Source organism: Neolamprologus brichardi, chromosome 4 (assembly GCF_056152115.1).
Source record: "Neolamprologus brichardi isolate AB-2024 chromosome 4, ASM5615211v1, whole genome shotgun sequence".
NCBI classification, from domain to species: Eukaryota; Metazoa; Chordata; class Actinopteri; order Cichliformes; family Cichlidae; genus Neolamprologus; species Neolamprologus brichardi.
Window position 1 is genome coordinate 16,864,479 of NC_142107.1, and position 16,771 is coordinate 16,881,249.

The following is a 16,771-nucleotide window of genomic DNA, read 5'->3' on the forward strand; positions in this document are numbered from 1 at the left end:
AGTCATGCTAATAACTTCCTTTGATTATTAAACTCCCACGCCTGCTGTTTGGAGCAGTGGACCTTTATGTGAGGAAGAAAATGGTCTCCCTTCAAGCAGTACCAAATTAAACATACCCCTAACCAGACTGTGAAATTGAGCAATTCAAAATCATTTCCAGCGCGTTGGTGCAGCCCGTACTCAGAAGAAAAAAGTTTTCTCATAGATAGGACTGCCCAAGCTCTAAAGCCCAGGTGACGTAACTGACACTTTCCCCCCCCCGACTGTCTTCATTAAGTCGAACCGATTCAGTTTTTACTTCACTTCAGTTTCCACTTCAGCCGCAGGAGTTGCCGTAAAACCCTCTAGGCATCCGCGTTGAACCGGCCACCATTTATAGCCTCGCGGTGACAGGCAATCTTATTATGAGATTTAAACTTTACCTCGGCTAGATTGGAGGATCAACACGCGCTCCTGTCGCAGTTATTCTCCGCAGTTTCCCAACTGATAACACACCTACTCTGCCTACCTACACGGCTCCTTTTATTGTGGTTAAACGCTGGTGTCAGCTCTCGGTGTAATAGAGAGAGAAAAAAAGAGAGAGGGAAAAAAAAAGCCAAGCCAGGCTCCGGGTCTCTTCAGCATACATAAAGGCGAGCAATGAGAGGAGCTCAGCCTTGAATTAAATCACTCTCCGCTAAATGGATCTTTGAGACTCACCCTTGGCGCAGGCAGCTGCTGCTTTGCGCGTCTTTAAACCGAAACAGAAATCTGGATTTTTCTTTTATTATTTTCATTTTTGTACTATCTGCCAGAAACATCTCCCGTCTCTTTGAATATGTCTTGTGTTCGCGGTGAGATACAGTAAGCAGACAGCTTTGTATCGGGAAGAGGCTCTTGCTCTGCGATCGTTAAGCAGGTAAGCTGTTACACTGTTACACTGTTGCCCGATTTTGCACTTTAATTTCGCAGACTTTGCAGAGCTCGCATTGCACTTGACACTTGTGTTTTCTATTAAGGAGCAGTGGTTTTAGTATTTGAGTTTTGTTCAGCTGTTGTGCACATGCCATGCAGATAACATAACTCCTATTACTAAGTGAATACAGAGCTTTCAAAATGCACCGTTTAACTTGGAAAACAGCACGCTACCGTCGGTGCATTTTGCATTTGCTTCTTTAAGATCTTAGCACATTGAAACGGGACATGGGGGCACTTTTTGGTCTGGGCTGCGATTCGTGTTACGAATTACGGCAGCTGAATTAAGTTCCTTGTTTTCCTTCCTCTTCTTCTTCTCCTCTTTTGTAAGTTATTTTCTTCATTAACTAAAAAAAAACAAAAAACGCAACCCACGCGCGCATTTGCTCTGCAAGCATTCAGTCTGCTACAGCTCCAGTCAAAGTGAAGTGGATACTTTGCAACTGTAAACCACCAGTAATACTGTCCGCTGGACATGTCGCTTCAGCACCACGGACAGTTCCTCCACGACTCTACATAACCACTTTATTTTACGCAAAGATACTGCTGTTACTTGACTTTACACCCTGCTGTAGAGAGGGCTAGCTGTTGCTTTGTCAAATGAACACATTAAGCAAACACATATAGTGCGCATAGAAAACACACGCACACACACGTACACACACGCATGTGCTCTCGACTGCACCTCTTCTGCTTCCTGCATCTCCAGGCCAACACACCCTACACAAAAGTGACAAAATGACATCTAGTCTCAGTAATGTACACGTACAATTCACAAGCCACTATTAAGGGAGGTCATGACATGGTTAAGGCAACTTAAAAGCCCAATCTTAAATGATTAGTGCATTGCATGACCTGAACATACAGTACTATGTTGTTATTACACAGTCTGGTCCTTAGTGTAGCCCTGTTCAGTCTCACACAGATTAGCTGAGGATTTTGCTGCGTCTCTGCCATCTGTCTGGGAAATGCAATCTATATGCTGCATTCTAGACGTCTTTATTTATTTGAATTGCCCGAGGCTTCATAGGGATTGATTTCTCTCTTTTTTAATTCAGCAAAGACCTAATTTTCAAATAAATTCAGCCAGTTCTGAAGTGTTTTGCACAAATAAGCATCTGTAGTCTGTGGAATAGTGGTTTGAAAATGCAGAACCAATGCCAGGTTTAATATAAACTACGCCTGCGGTCACACAACGACCAAAGAAATTAGAAGCTATAGATATGATTCTGTGGTTTTCCACTGTGCACGTAGGTGTAGGAATGCTGTATCATTCCTCTGCTGGTTAAATAAGGTGCTACAGTCCTAGTTGTATTTAGAGCCTGGGAAGCATTTAAGATATTAAGCTTAAACAATCTGTCCAATTCCACCAAAAACTGCGGGCAATGTATTGATTGTCAGTGTTCGCTCTCATTCCAATAATTTCATTAAGATGATCAGACCCAGCTTAGCCCTTACCATCAGTGTGAACAAGTGTCTTACTTCTTGAAGATTTTTTTATGGCAGGAGTTAGGAGTGTTTCAAAACATCTTAGTTTTGCTGCTGTTGCTAAAGCTATCTCTCGCATTAGCCTTCATATCTCTCTTTTCCTGTCCCCGTCTCCCTTATCTTGATTATGCAGCTGTATGATTGAGTCAGCTATTTTGTATGCAAGTTGCCTTAGCTTGGTTCTTTTTGGAGGAGAGAGAAAGAGAGAGATCGTGCTGAGGATACTGAGAGAGAATTACAGCTTCTCATGGCGATGAGGAGTAGAAAAGACGAGGCTGCCCTGTTCGATAAATTGCCGTTTGAGAGAAAGACAGATATCCTAGGGGGACAGTGGTTTTGGAAATGTGACCAACCTTTCTAAATGGAAATGGCAGTGCGCATTAGTTTTCCACAGCTCTGTACTGTAGACAGCATGAACTAGGCATCCAAAAGTCTTTGTTACCAAGTTATCCTGATACAAAACAATTTCATTCTTCTGAGAAAGACTGTGAAACCAGCTAGCACTGTACCCTGAATGCACACATAGGGATAGGTGACAAATTTATGGAAAACTCTGAACCCTTGACCTCTGCAGTAAAAGGATCCAGTGCCTTTATTATAACGTCGGGGGCATGCTGCTGGCATGGTAAGATGAAACATTTCTTTCATAGCTCTATTCACAAAGTTCAAGGGGTTACTGAGTGGTTTAATGAGTATAAATAATGAATCATGTGTTATTGTCGACACATTCACGAATTTAGTTCCCATCTATACACCCACGGAAGATTTTGGACGGACATATCAGACGCCGCTCTCATTAACATTATTAAAAGACCAAATGAGGGGATGCTTTTTAAAAGAATGGTGTTTGCTTCCACTAGTAGAGTTGTAGTGAGTCAGAGAGTCAGTGCCACGGTGCACGGGAGCCCTTTTTGCTTTACATGGTGACGCAACACCTTACTAAAACAGTGTATTCTTTCCTATAATTTGTCCCCTTCTGTAAATACAGGAGTAGTAGCGTTATAGACAATTGTAGAAAAAGAAGAGTTTTTAAAAAGTAATTTTTTACTGCAATGATCTCGGAAAATTCTTAGCAATTTGAAACTTTTACAGTATATCATTGGCAGTTATGGCTTCTTGCGTGTTCTGATACTTTCTATGGCAATTTAGGGGCTAAAAGGACATAAAATGTTCTTTTTCCCCTTCCTTTATTGCTGATCGTACTTATGGTATTAAACTGGCAATGTGTCTGTCCCCTGTCTATATGTCTCAGCTTTAAAGCCAAATAGTGCAATTTCCAAAGAGAAAGATAGAGAAAAACTGCAAAACGTTTCATGTGCTGTGCATTTTTTTTTCCTTTTCACACTGACGTCATGTTCTGAAAAAGTTACCCAGGCTTTGCCAACTGCATGTTCAGGCAGCGATGCTCTGGTTGTATGGTTAACAATGTGTAAAGTGTAATCAAAGGGGCCAGGCAGGGTTTGTAGACAAAGCTGTGAAACATATGGTTCAACAGCATGGTACATTTCAGTTCCACCGCTCTCCACAACCGTTAGGTTCAAACTGAAACTTCCTGTGCTGTGAATATTGTTTGCCATTTTTACAAGAGCTGTTGCACCACCTCAATCTGCAGTAGTCCCATGTGACACTCAGGTGGGCTTGTTTTCCTCTGTGGTGAAGAATGGCAGGATCATGAAATTAGTCACAGAGGGAAGACAAATGAAAGGAAGACAAAAACTGTGTTCAAAGTAATGAACAGGTAAAACCCCACATGCACAGTATAGTCATACTTTTTCACATCTGATACTGTTATATTACAGAATTATTTTTCAGTGTTATTAGCCATTTATATGATAGATAGATAGATAGATAGATAGATAGATAGATAGATAGATAGATAGATAGATAGATAGATAGATAGATAGATAGATAGATAGATAGATAGAAAGATTAGGACAACAGACACTGGGAAAGGTTGGCAATTGGTTGAGGATATTTCAATATCTAACCAAGGCTGTAACAAGCAGATAAGGTTGAAAATACAGAAAAAAAAAACCCCTGAAAAAACAAACAAAAAAAAACTGCTGTACCTTTAAATGCAGCTGCCCTTGTGCACCTTTTATTTAGCCAATGCAAAGTAAGGGTGTACCTTTGTTTAGACAGTATCTTCTAGAAGTCATGCAAAACCATTAGCAAACTTCACCTTGAATCAGCACCTCATGAGTCATTAACTGCACATTCACAGAGCCGTGGCCCAGTCTCATCTCCGGAAAGAATGTATTTGAGTTTACTCAGGGGACGCTACTGAAAGTGGCAGCAATGGCCCTTTGGATTCCAGGCATGTTTCAAGGGAAAAAGAATATGGCAGATTTAACCATTATCTCTCCTATCTCTTCAACCTTTTATTTTCTTATATGCTGATTACAGTTTAGCAGGAAATGAGATGACTGCTATTTATGGGGATTTTTACATATTCCCTGAAAAACTGATCAGCCCACGGCGCTACGGATATGTAAATGAAGAGACAGCTGCATACAAGCAAGTAGGAATCAGTTACTGTACCACTGATAGATTGTGGGGATCAACCCAAAGATGTAGGGATTCACTTGAGGGTGTGAATGAGTTATAATTAATTTAGGCATGCACTAAAATTAATCCATCAGAGAATGCCAGAAACATTTCTGTGTAGTTTCCTCAACCACCTGCTGGCTGCCTTATGATAGACAAAACCTTTAGTAAACAAGGATCCTGAAATTGCAGAGTGAGGCAAATTGAACATTGCTGTTCACTTTCTGCCTTCTATGCAAAAGAATTAGATCCTAGGATGTGAAACAACGCATATCTGCAGGCAACTGCACTGCTTGAATATCCTGCACATGAGAGCCCATTAAAAGCGGCATGTCTGTTTCATTTCTAAATGCAGGATTTTGTATTTCAGAGGACTGATCACTGTCAATTAATGCATTTTGTAACACCTTGTGACCTTTTACGTTGTAGATAAAGGGCAGGGAGACAGGTTGAGAAATGTTCCACTAAAGTAGAATTTGTAGACACATTGTACACAGACATAGAGGTGTCTATATAAATGAATGGCTGCTGTATCTCAGTGAGGTATGCTACATATTTCCTCTGTGCATTGTGTGCAACACAGCACAAACAAAAAGATTATACATGGCATAAAAATAACTTTATTAATGAAACAGAGTATGTTTTTCTTACTTTTAGACAAAAGGCACATGGCAGCACAACAATATATACTTTATAGATTTGCTTAGCTATATTTATTTTAAAAAAGAGTGGTAAAGGTAGCTTTGTTTCTCCATTTCTTCATAATTCTATTTGTCCTAATGCCAGGAAAGACTGAAAACAAAATATGATCTTGTTACTTTTCAAAAAGGCTTTTGTTTTTGTAATATAGTCTGGCAAAGAGTTGATAAATAAATAGGTGAATGTGACAGTTAGACAGTTTAGTGCATATCAAAAATAAGACAGGGATAATATATTGCAGCTTAATGATGGAAAGGATGAATCATAGCGCTGTTATTTGTACAAACCAGCTCTAGATGCACTTGTTTAAACATGTGCTGCTCTTACCTGCTCAGTCAAAGCAAACTAATATACCAAAGTTCATCAGACTGGGTGTAAATGTACCACTAGGTGTGAATTAACAATGGTGACATGATGGCATATTTTTCCTTTATGGAATGTAGCTGAACACCTTCAGTTGAAATGCTGTTGCAAAGTATAAGATGAATTAGAGTTTAAAAACATCTTAAGAATCATTAAAATGACCAATACTCCAATCACTGGCCATTATTTTAATGACAGACCAAAAAAGGTCCTTGTACACTACTCCATTACACAGAAAGGGGCATATATGTACAAACAACACAAACATAATCTCTGTCACTGGGAAGTCAGGACACCAGTCACATTAATTGCTTCCTTGGGGAAATATAAAAAGGAAGGAGCTGCTCTGTAAAATCTAACACTTTCTAAGACCACCGAATAAGAAAATATATTTAAGGTTGTGCGCAGTCAGTCAATTGAAGCCATTTATACTGCAGACTTGATTTCCTGTGATCTGCTTCAAGCCATACAACTTCTGTTTAGATAATTAAGTTCGATTTCTGTGCAGTTGCAAATAGCGCTCAAAGACGCCTCTGATTAGATCAGTGATTGGTAATGCAGCATGATTAGGCAGTTTGCAGTTTCCTATCAATTATGAAATTTAAACCAAGACGCCTTTAAAGACGACAGATGCTCAGTGAATAAAGCCACTCCCACATGCTAACATGAAAGCAAATGCTGTTTATCAAAAAGTGAGGAAATTCTTAAAAGTTTAATGGGTGCCAAAAGTCACATCATGATAATCAAAACATGGCCCTCCTCTCGATGAATGTTAAGCAACTCTGGTCTGAGCTTGTAAACAGCTTAAGTAGTACACTAATGATGCACTTGAGGTAATTAACCTGTTCAATGGCTTCTACGAGCATGAAACGCTAAATGTGTTGTCTCTTTTTTATTTACTTTTTTATTGTGGACAGCATTTAAATGTGCGGGCCTGGCTTATAAGTATTTTTTTTTTTTTATTTCAACACTTTTTATTCAAACATTTAAGTTACCAGTTTATTCCAGCATATACCGGTATATAATGTTTATATTTTTCCTTTTTTAAATTCTTTTGATGATTGAATTACCACATTTTTTCCAACCCAAGTAATGCAGTTAATTCCTAAGAACATTTCTATGTAAATACATAACATTAAGGACCTCCTCATGCAGAATATGATAGCAAGGAAATTAAGGTGGGAACAGTCATTTATAAGTGCTTCCTTTTATCATAATAAAATAAAAACAAAACTCTTCTAAAATGAGCCTTTTAGTTGTAGGCAGGTCAAAGAGAAAACTGTGCCTCCTTTACAGTTTCTGCAAACTATTTCAAACCTTCAGAAAAGTAATGTAAAACGAGAACGGAGTTAAAAATAACACACGCAATTATGCTCCAACTGTCCTTCACATTTCAAAAACAAACTGTGAAGGACCTGCGCTGCTGAGAATCAACTCATAATGTTGTATAATGTCTCCACTTTTTAACTGAAAGCGGTCGAGTTGTTTTCCCTCTGTACCCCCAATTGGCCCTGGCCAGCTGAACAAACATTTCTGTAAGTGAACAATTATCTGAAGTGAAGCCTAGAAGACAAGGAGCAATCAGGTGATCAGCCCAGGACTCATCTACACTTTGATGTTGTGTGAAGGTCATTCCTTATTCCTTCTCCAGCACTACAGCCCAAACACACTGGCTGTAGTAGAAATGTCTGATGGATGATTTGAGCAAGTCAATTGCTTCCCATTGAGCCAACCCAGTAAAAGCCATGCTGGGGACATATTGCAATTCTTGTGAGTGCTTGATGAGTGATGGGAAACCCCCACAAACATCCAGCTGGCCCAGATAACAAGGTTATCTTGGTCAAGATCAAACAGTGTTATAGGAATTCAAGGACTGTGACTGAACTTCTGACCTGCTAAAATTATTTCTAGTTATTTGGATAACTATTCTTACCACTTCCCTTAAAAGGTCACCTGAAGGCGAAATGTTAATATAAACAAAACAGAAAGCACATCACTTGAGTCACCTATGGCAACCGGCATTCCTTTAAGGTTTACTGCAAACTAACAAGCACAATTCTCTGTCGTTTAAGAGCGTAGGGCAGATGGACCTCAGACTGATATTATATACACTTTAGAGAAAAAACTTATCTTTTCCTTGTCAGCCTCTCTCTACAAGACAAATCTAAAAGACATTTGTTTTCTTCTTTCATTTTAAAACAAATAAGCTTTTATTGCACTTGCAGTAATAGAAGTACTGAGTTAACTTCAGTAATATTATGGTCACTTCAGCGTAGTTTCCTCTGCTCAGCCAAGCAAGCAGTGAAACAGGCACTTGTACACACTGATGGAAGAAACAGAGCAACCACATGTAAGAGCAAAGATGAATAATAATTATGATTAGATAAATAAAATTAGGGAATCAGGTAATTAAATGAAGATCCCCTCGAATGGAGATTTAGTTGGAGGGGGTCTAACTCTAACAGTGCAGTCGCTTTAAGGAATTGAATTTGCTTAATCGAAGTGAATCATCAGAAAACCAACTATGAAATATGCATATATATAAAAACATTAATGTTCTTTATGTTTTCTTAAAGTTGCGATTTTCAACACCACTGCATTTACGTAACAATTGTGGTTACTTTATTTTGCATGGACAATTTACAGTGAATTTAAATACACCCGTATGTAGCTCTACCTTATTGAGCTACTGGATGCCATAAAAGCGTCATTAAAAATTAATGTATCAGTAGTTCTCATTTAGCTGGGTGCTGCTAATTTACTTAAGTAAAGGATCTGAACATTCACCTCTCCAGTGTTTTCCTGCAGATATACTATGAGAGATACACTGTGGCTTCCAAATTTAATTCTCATTCATAATGAAGAATAATTTCACAAAGTGATTGCAAGTGACAATTTCCACTTCCTGCCATAACAGGCTCTTGACTCACTGTGCGGCTGTTGTAACAGAAGGCTTTTTATCTCAAAACAATCCCAGCATCTGTTTTTCTATTGAAATTCTGTATTCTTGCCTTTTCAAAGGTGGTAGAAAAAGAAAACTTAAACTTCTTTCTTTTTATTTTCAGGACATTTAACAGACACTTAAAAAAGTACTATCTTAAAAAAAAAAAAAACACTGTTTAAGAGAAGCTGAGGTATTCACAAACCATCAGTCCCTAACTTTAGTTCCAAGGGACCTAAAGGGTTAGTTTTCAGTATCACAAAGGATCTACAAAGATTAACTGCACTAAATGATAAGATGGCTGCTTTAAAGACCAGCTGGGAAGAGCAGGTTTTAAATAATAGGGCCACTGACTCATCAATAATTTCATCAACCATATGTCTAGCTTTTGCAATCTGTGAGTGACCTTGTTGGCTGTAATGTAGAGATCAAAGGTCAGTTCATGAGAAAAATAATTAAGCAAAATGCCTTTGATAGCTACTGATATGCAAAGTGTGCAATATCCCAGATTTCCTCAGATACAGCTACACCTACATCTGTAGTTAAACACCTTTAAGCACTTTTGTCTTGTGCATACCATTCATGCTGCAGGCTTGGAAATCGTTTTGCTCACCTGAGCATGCCCTGTCATGATTCAAGAGTGTGATATGTTCCAAACAAGCTGTGCAATGTCACGGATCGCTTGGCTCCCTATTAGATCATACAGTAATTCTTGACAGGCTTGAATAGAGTTAGTTCATTTTTAAACTGTAATCCTGTATAAATCTACAGATTGTCACAGAGAAAGTGAAGATAGGACACCGTTACCATAGAAACTGATTCCAAACTTGGAGCAAACATACTAGGATCTACTTATAAAAATGTGCCAGTGTTCACACCATTAGCAGGCCACAGTGTACCATAACACTCATACTGGAGAGCATCGCCGCATACTTGACTTACTGTTCATTGACACTATCATAAGGCTTTAATGTGATGCAAATTATTCAAAGAGCCTGATTTCTACACAGTCATCTCAGTGAAGTCTTGAATAGGCCTTGGTGTAAGTGCTCTAAACAATGACTTCCATAAGGGACCTCAGAACGTCTAACATTTTAAATTAATTAAAGCTCATACAGCTTTGTAAAAGAATCCCATTTAATCACTTATGTTTTTATCTTTATGGCTAATCAAACAATGCAGTTGCTCTACTTTACAGAGTAGGTTGATTGCAAAGCAACAAATAAAGGCAGAACAGTGGGCTAACTGAACCAAGCCACATCAACGGACCAAAAAAAAAAGAAAAAGAATCTCTATATTCAGTGTGCCCAGAGCAATGAAGTCAGTGTTGTACTGTGCCAAGATTTTAGAGTGCTGTTACCAAATACTACAGATCATGATTCAGATAGGATGCAAGATCTTTCTTGGCAGCTTCCCTTCTGCTTACAGCAGCAAATCAGAAACATATCAATATTTACCTGGATAACTGCCATGCTCAGAACTCAATTCTCTGAACAACAGCCAGATGAACAACATCTTGTGAATATAAGTTATTTCTCTCAACAGCTAATGAAATCACAGACAAATACCTTGGTAGCATGAACATTTTTGCAAACATACTTTTTTAATGATTATTATCTAGGTCGACAGCTGGCAAGAAAAGTGGTCCATCCCCAGCTGCAGAGCATCAATCTGACGCTCCACCTGTTGTCTTCTCGCTCACGCCCTCCATTGCTCATTAAACAGTGCTGCCTTTCAGGCCGAATCAGCTCAGACTGGTGATCACCCACTGTGAGACTAGAACACAGAGAGAGAAAGGATCTGGGTGCCAGATTGTCAGACCTGTGAGGTGTTATTCCTCAAATAAATATGGAGATTATGTGTAAAGCCTGTGTGCCAATTATGCTTTCCCACTTCTTTAGCAAGATCATTTGGAATCTGTGGAAAGCTATGCACAATGATTAAAATGCACAGTTAGGGTCTATAGAGCATGACTGCAGGACATGCTGTTAAAATGAGCCTTTAGTCAACAGCAGTTGACATTAATAGACTGTGTTTCTGTACAGCTTCTGTTGGTGTCTCAACAAGCCAATTCACTGGGGCAGTGAGTGTTTTGTATGACTGTCCTTTGTAGTAGGCTTGCATAATGTGAGCAGGGCTTCACCATTAAGGTGCTTCACCATATGCAAATTTTAAAAAGATCCGGATTGAGCCTAAGCTCTGGGTTTAGGTCAGTCTGTCGACGTGGATCACGTGAAGGAGCTGGGCAGTCAACTTAACTGACCTTGCAAAATCCTTTCCTGTGTGGTAGGACACTGAACAATCAAGGGATTTTACCACATATTTGGGCATTGCTTATTCAAAAGTGTGTCATGTTTTTCTACCATTGTAGCCCTGAAACATGGTTAGTGGCATGCCTAGGGTTAGCTTTCCAAAAAATGTATAACTGACACATTTACCAAAGTCACAAAAATTGTATTTAAGTTTAAGTTCTGTTCTCCATGTTCAAATGTGGACTCAAAAACCCAATTAAATATGAATGAAGAACTGTTATCATATATGTGATTTTTAAAAATTAAATAGCACTAACAATTTCAACCAACTGGACTTTCCATCAGTATCTTTTGATTGTTCTCATTTTAAAAAGTGACTTTATTGAATGTTTACACTAGCCATTAACAAACAATCTTTTAACTTGTGCTAAGTTGGCTGGAGATAAAAATAGACCTAGGCTACGTCCACACGTACTCGGGTATTTTTGAAAACGCAGATTTTTCTATGCGTTTGCACCTTTCGTCTACACGTAAACAGCGTTTCCGTCACTGAAAACAGAGATTTTTAAAAACTCCTGCCAGGGTGGATATTTTTGAAAACTCAGTTTTTGCGTTTACGTGTGGACGAGAAAAACTGAGAAAACGCAGCGTCAAAGGTGTGCGCATTTTTTGACGTCACACTGCGCGTCAGGTTATTGTTTCGGTGAAATGAATTTCTACAATGGCGGAGTTACACAAAATACCATTACTGTTAATTTTACTCTCTGCAGTGTTTAAATGCTTACATATACACACACAGTTACTGTCCCTCCACACATAGGACTCAGTTCTGCTTCTATGCGCCATCTTTGTTTACTCTTTCCCACCCAGGCTGACTTCTGATTGGCGAACATTTCTACACGGATAGGAATATAGTGCCACCTGCTGCTTTGGCATGTTCCTAGCAGCGTACAGCTAATGCAGATGTGCTTTAACACTGCATTCTTCCCTGTGGCCAGCAGGGGGAGACTGTAGTTGTAAAAAGAAGCATAAATACTACGGAAAAATTACCTTTTGGTCACTTGACTTAAAACCTTAGTATACCTTCCTGATGAATTTGTAACCTCAATTGTTAGTTTGATGCCTTAACCAACAGAATATGATGTTACTTTTTTAAAAAGACTTAATTTGGTGTAAATTGTAATCAGTCAGGTTTTTCAGTCACTTTAACCCTCGGTTGTGACATCTAGCTTCAAGAAAAAGAGGAAAAAGAGTGCAATGGGCAAAATGCTGAAGCGAAGGCTTCGAGCAGGACTTCAACATGACTGATATGCCACCCATGACATACCAGTGGTGACTTCAAGATTGCTGTCTATTTCTTACAGTCTATAGTTAAGTGACACTTTAAATAAGAAATCCACTTATCAGCCCAGAGCTTAGACAACATGAGTAGTGGATTCAGATCCACAGTCTTTGCACACATCTGCCAAATGCATTTATAGCTGGTAAAATTCAGCAAGGCTGATCAAAAAACTCAAGCACGCACTGTTGAATACAAATTATTATCATCAGCCATCTTTTGCTCGGTAATTTGCAGCAGATAAATAATAACAGTGGCGTTTGCTGGGTAGCAATTTCAGTAAAGTGATTTCTGCCTTTCCCTAAGATGTTTTCTATTTAGGAAGGTTTTCAGCTGACAGACTGAACAAAAAGACCATTTGTGTGTTATAGAAGCACAGCAGAGAGTGTCGAGACAGTTAAAAGCTTCAACACAACATTTCTACAATTTTGTTTTCAATTTAAATTTAACTTCACTGCTGCATTGATATGGCAATAACATAGAATGAGCATAAAAATAAAAATGGTGGTTTAAATAATTCAAGCTTTTTTGTTGTATTAGACCGAGAGAAAACAGGTATGCTGGGGGGGAAAGCACTGGGAAGAAACACAGTAAATGGTCCGGTTGCCCAAGACTCCCAAAAATACATCAAATTTGACAACTTTATTAAAACTTGTTAATACTACACATATTAATATATAGATAAGATATGTTCTTCCACACTTAGGGATTTTATTTTGGTAATACTTGCTGGGTAAAACTATGACCTCCTTTGCTCTTCTTTAAAAACTCCTATTTGATTTTGTCAGTGCGCTTAGGATTGTTATATTACTATTCCTCTACTGCAGAGCTTGTAGGGCCTCATCTTGTCATTCAATAGTTTGGTATATCCACAAGCCTTCATGCCATCTACAGTATAAATATAATCTCCTCAGTGCCTTTTGTTCCTTTGCAGTTCATAATCATCACACTCCCTCCTCTGTCTGCTTCACTGTCCTGGCTAGGTTCATGGCAGCAACTCCAGACTCTATTTAAGCAGAACAAATTTATCCTGATCTTATCTGAACAAGGAGTATACCCAATATTCAACTGGCTTCTTTTATTGGATAATTTTTTTGGATTTTGTCCACAAAGGCAAACTTTATACAATGTCAGTTCACCGATTGTCCATTCATTGAGCAAGAGGAGCATTGTCCATTGCTTTAATTTAGGAGGCAGTCATTGTGTCTGGGATTAGAGGTATGACTCATTCCATACCTCTTGATTACTGGTGAAACTTGCAGATCTTTCAATTCCTTCTCCACTTCTTTTTCCACGTGTAGCCTTAATATAGAAAGACACAGCCTATGAGCCCAAAAGTGAAAAACCTACCTTATGTGGACAAAACTTTCTAAAGAGAGCGTAAATATTAGATAGAAACATAAAAAAAGTGATTGTCTGAATGTGTGTATGAATGGGTGAATGAGACAAGTTGTGTAAAGCGCTTTACGAAATTTGAGCATGGTACTGTAATAGGATGCTGCTGAAATTTCTTCCCTTCCAAAAGGAATTGGAAGCAATATGATTAAGATTTGGCAATATTTAGGAACCACACCAACTCAGTTCAGTACAATTCAGTTTCATTTATATAACATCACAGCAACAGTCCCCTCCAGGCACTTTATATTGTGAGGTAAAGACCCTACAAATAATTAAACTCACCATGTAAAGAGTGGGGGTCACTGAGCGCTGGATGTACTGTGTATGAAAGTCAGCAATGTTCTACTGACTCAACAACGAGTTCCAAACCTCCTCTGGCATTAACAGCACAGAAACTGCGTGCTGGAGGCTTCATGGCAGAGCATGCCCTGTAGTTGTAATGTGTAGTAATGTGTAGTGGCCCAGTACTTTTTGTCACTATAGTATACATATTGTTCACATGTCATTTCATAATTGTACATTACATTTGGTTCAGTGATCACAGGTTTTCTAATCTGCATGTTAGTGGTTGGGGTTAAGAGTGAGGGGTGAGGGAGTGTGCTGGAGGGCAGTTTTCATTTGAAAATGTTTTTATTACCAAGAGGAAATATTGTGCATGTCAACTTTACAAAGGTAATGCAGTTCTGAATTATGTGAAATTTAAGCGATATTGTACCAGGGCGTGCACTTCTGTTGTATAATGATTCCCAGATAGCCAATTGAGCTTTAGCTGAATTTTAAAACATGACAATATAGTATGTACAATTCAGTACAATTCAGATTCAATCTGAGCAATTCAAATTCAAATTTAACTTATTCAAATTCAGTTTCTGATGGCACAGATTTCTGCCCATAATATAGTCCAAAAGCATACAATTCAATTATATCAAATATATATCTCCCTGCTCCATGAAGTCACCACTCTTCAATATCCCCAGAGTGCTGGATGAACTTCAAAAATCAGTCTGAGAACAAAATCTTTCTAGAGTATTCTGTGTGTTTTATTCGAGGACAAGGCTTCCCTTGAGGGTCAGAGTGCCTATTAGCCCTGGGGGTGTGCCTGAACAGACTTCAATCCTATCTGCTGTGGGCACAGGCCCTCTGTCAACTCATCAGTGTTGTACCTCGAGTGTCTCCTCCAGGGAAGTTTTCAAAGAGGTACATCTGTTATGTCACAGTAATGTCAGTGATAACATGATGATCAGCTTGTAATTGTTTCTTTTCTTTTTTTATCTTTGCAAATTATCAAAAGGATTTTGTCAGTTCATTTAGATCTACTACATCAAACACGCCAACTATAATAACCATTGTAACTGCAACAATGATCAGAGGTCTTAATTTAAATCAATAACAAAATTAACTTTTCAAAATTGTTCACGCATATTTGTAATAACACCATTCATTCTGTGATAAATATACTCCTGGAAGTGTGTGTGAGACAACCCCCAAATTAGCATGTAATGCAAAAATTAGGTTTATAATTACATTAATCAGAGCATAAAAGAGGCTGAAATTTTAATTAATTTTAGCCTCGTTTGATAGTCTGTTAAGATATGAGCCTGATTAAAAAAAAAAAAGTAATCCATTTTGACCAGCGTATAAACTCACATCAGAGGAAGCAGATATGTCCATGAGGAAAAAGTGCACACTGTAGTGAGCTCTGTACCTTCTTATTAAGGTTCAGGCTGACGAACTATATCTTTTTCGGTCTAATCTGATTTACACAGCTAAATGCTTATGTCTACAGTAGTGTCACTGTACTTTTAATTAAAAATGCCACATCTTTTATTTTCTATAATTCTTGCTGTTGAAGGATTTTCTGTATTCCCTGTTCGCCATGACCTGATTACAAAGATACACGCTGCATCTGATTCTGACTGGAGACACTGAGCATAGCAACCTAGAGAACAGGTGAAGCAATCACTTCACACTGGCTTGTAATTATCAGAAAAATGTAAATAATCACTTTAATTTACACAGTTATTGCCTAATTAAGATTCTAATACCTTCTTAAGATATTACATAAGCAACAGTGCAATAATGAGAGCTATATACAATGTGTGCACCCCATAGCGAATAGGGCTACGTTGCAGAACAAAGTTCAAAGCATACTTATCTCTTTCCACATTAATTACCGCTCTGCATGTGAAATTAGCTTGAGGGAGTCGTGATGCATAGATCTTTTATGTGGACAATGTTCAAAGCAGGGACAGTGCAGATTCTATACAAAGATCATAGCATGTACTCATAGTTTAAAAATTAAATAAAATTTGCCTGCATGTACGTCAAAGCTTTTACAGTTTTTTGTGGCTGAATGCATCGGTGACTGGAGGCCAAGAAACAGGAGCTGGGTTCTGCAGGCGATCTTGGCTGACGTCCCTGCAGCTCGGACTGCAGCCAGCGTTTCAACTCAGGCAGGACCACAAAAGGATGAAGGAACCCCTCATAAAAGAGCCCCATTTTGAACTTTCTGTTTTATTGATCGAGTGTGTTTTCTAAGTTTCCTGTGAAAATGAACTCCCTGACACTAAGTGACTTTGACCTTTTGTCCCATCTTTCATTAGAAGCTTTTATTTGTTTGTTTTGGTGTTTCTTTTCTTTTCCTAAGGTGCGCAAAAGTTTTATCAGAAGTCTATTATAAATTATAACGGATGACAGAGAGTCTAAAAACACAGCAAGCTTAGTTATCTATTGTTTTTATTATCTCTGAGATATATCAGATATATATACATACATATTTCAGAAGAATTT

At 38.4% G+C, this 16,771-nt stretch overlaps 1 protein-coding gene across 2 annotated transcripts in view; it reads left to right on the forward strand.

Moving 5' to 3' along the window:
* Positions 1 to 321: 321 nt before the first annotated feature.
* The window catches only part of elfn1a (extracellular leucine-rich repeat and fibronectin type III domain containing 1a), a 76,480-nt gene continuing 60,030 nt past the window's right edge, over positions 322 to 16,771 (forward strand). The window contains exon 1 of one of the 2 annotated variants that reach the window (XM_006798193.2): positions 322 to 898. The gene's annotated coding sequence lies outside the window, so the exon portion shown is untranslated. Of the gene's footprint in view, positions 899 to 2,999; positions 3,068 to 16,771 lie in introns of those variants that run through there. The other variant, XM_006798194.2, reaches the window with a different exon arrangement.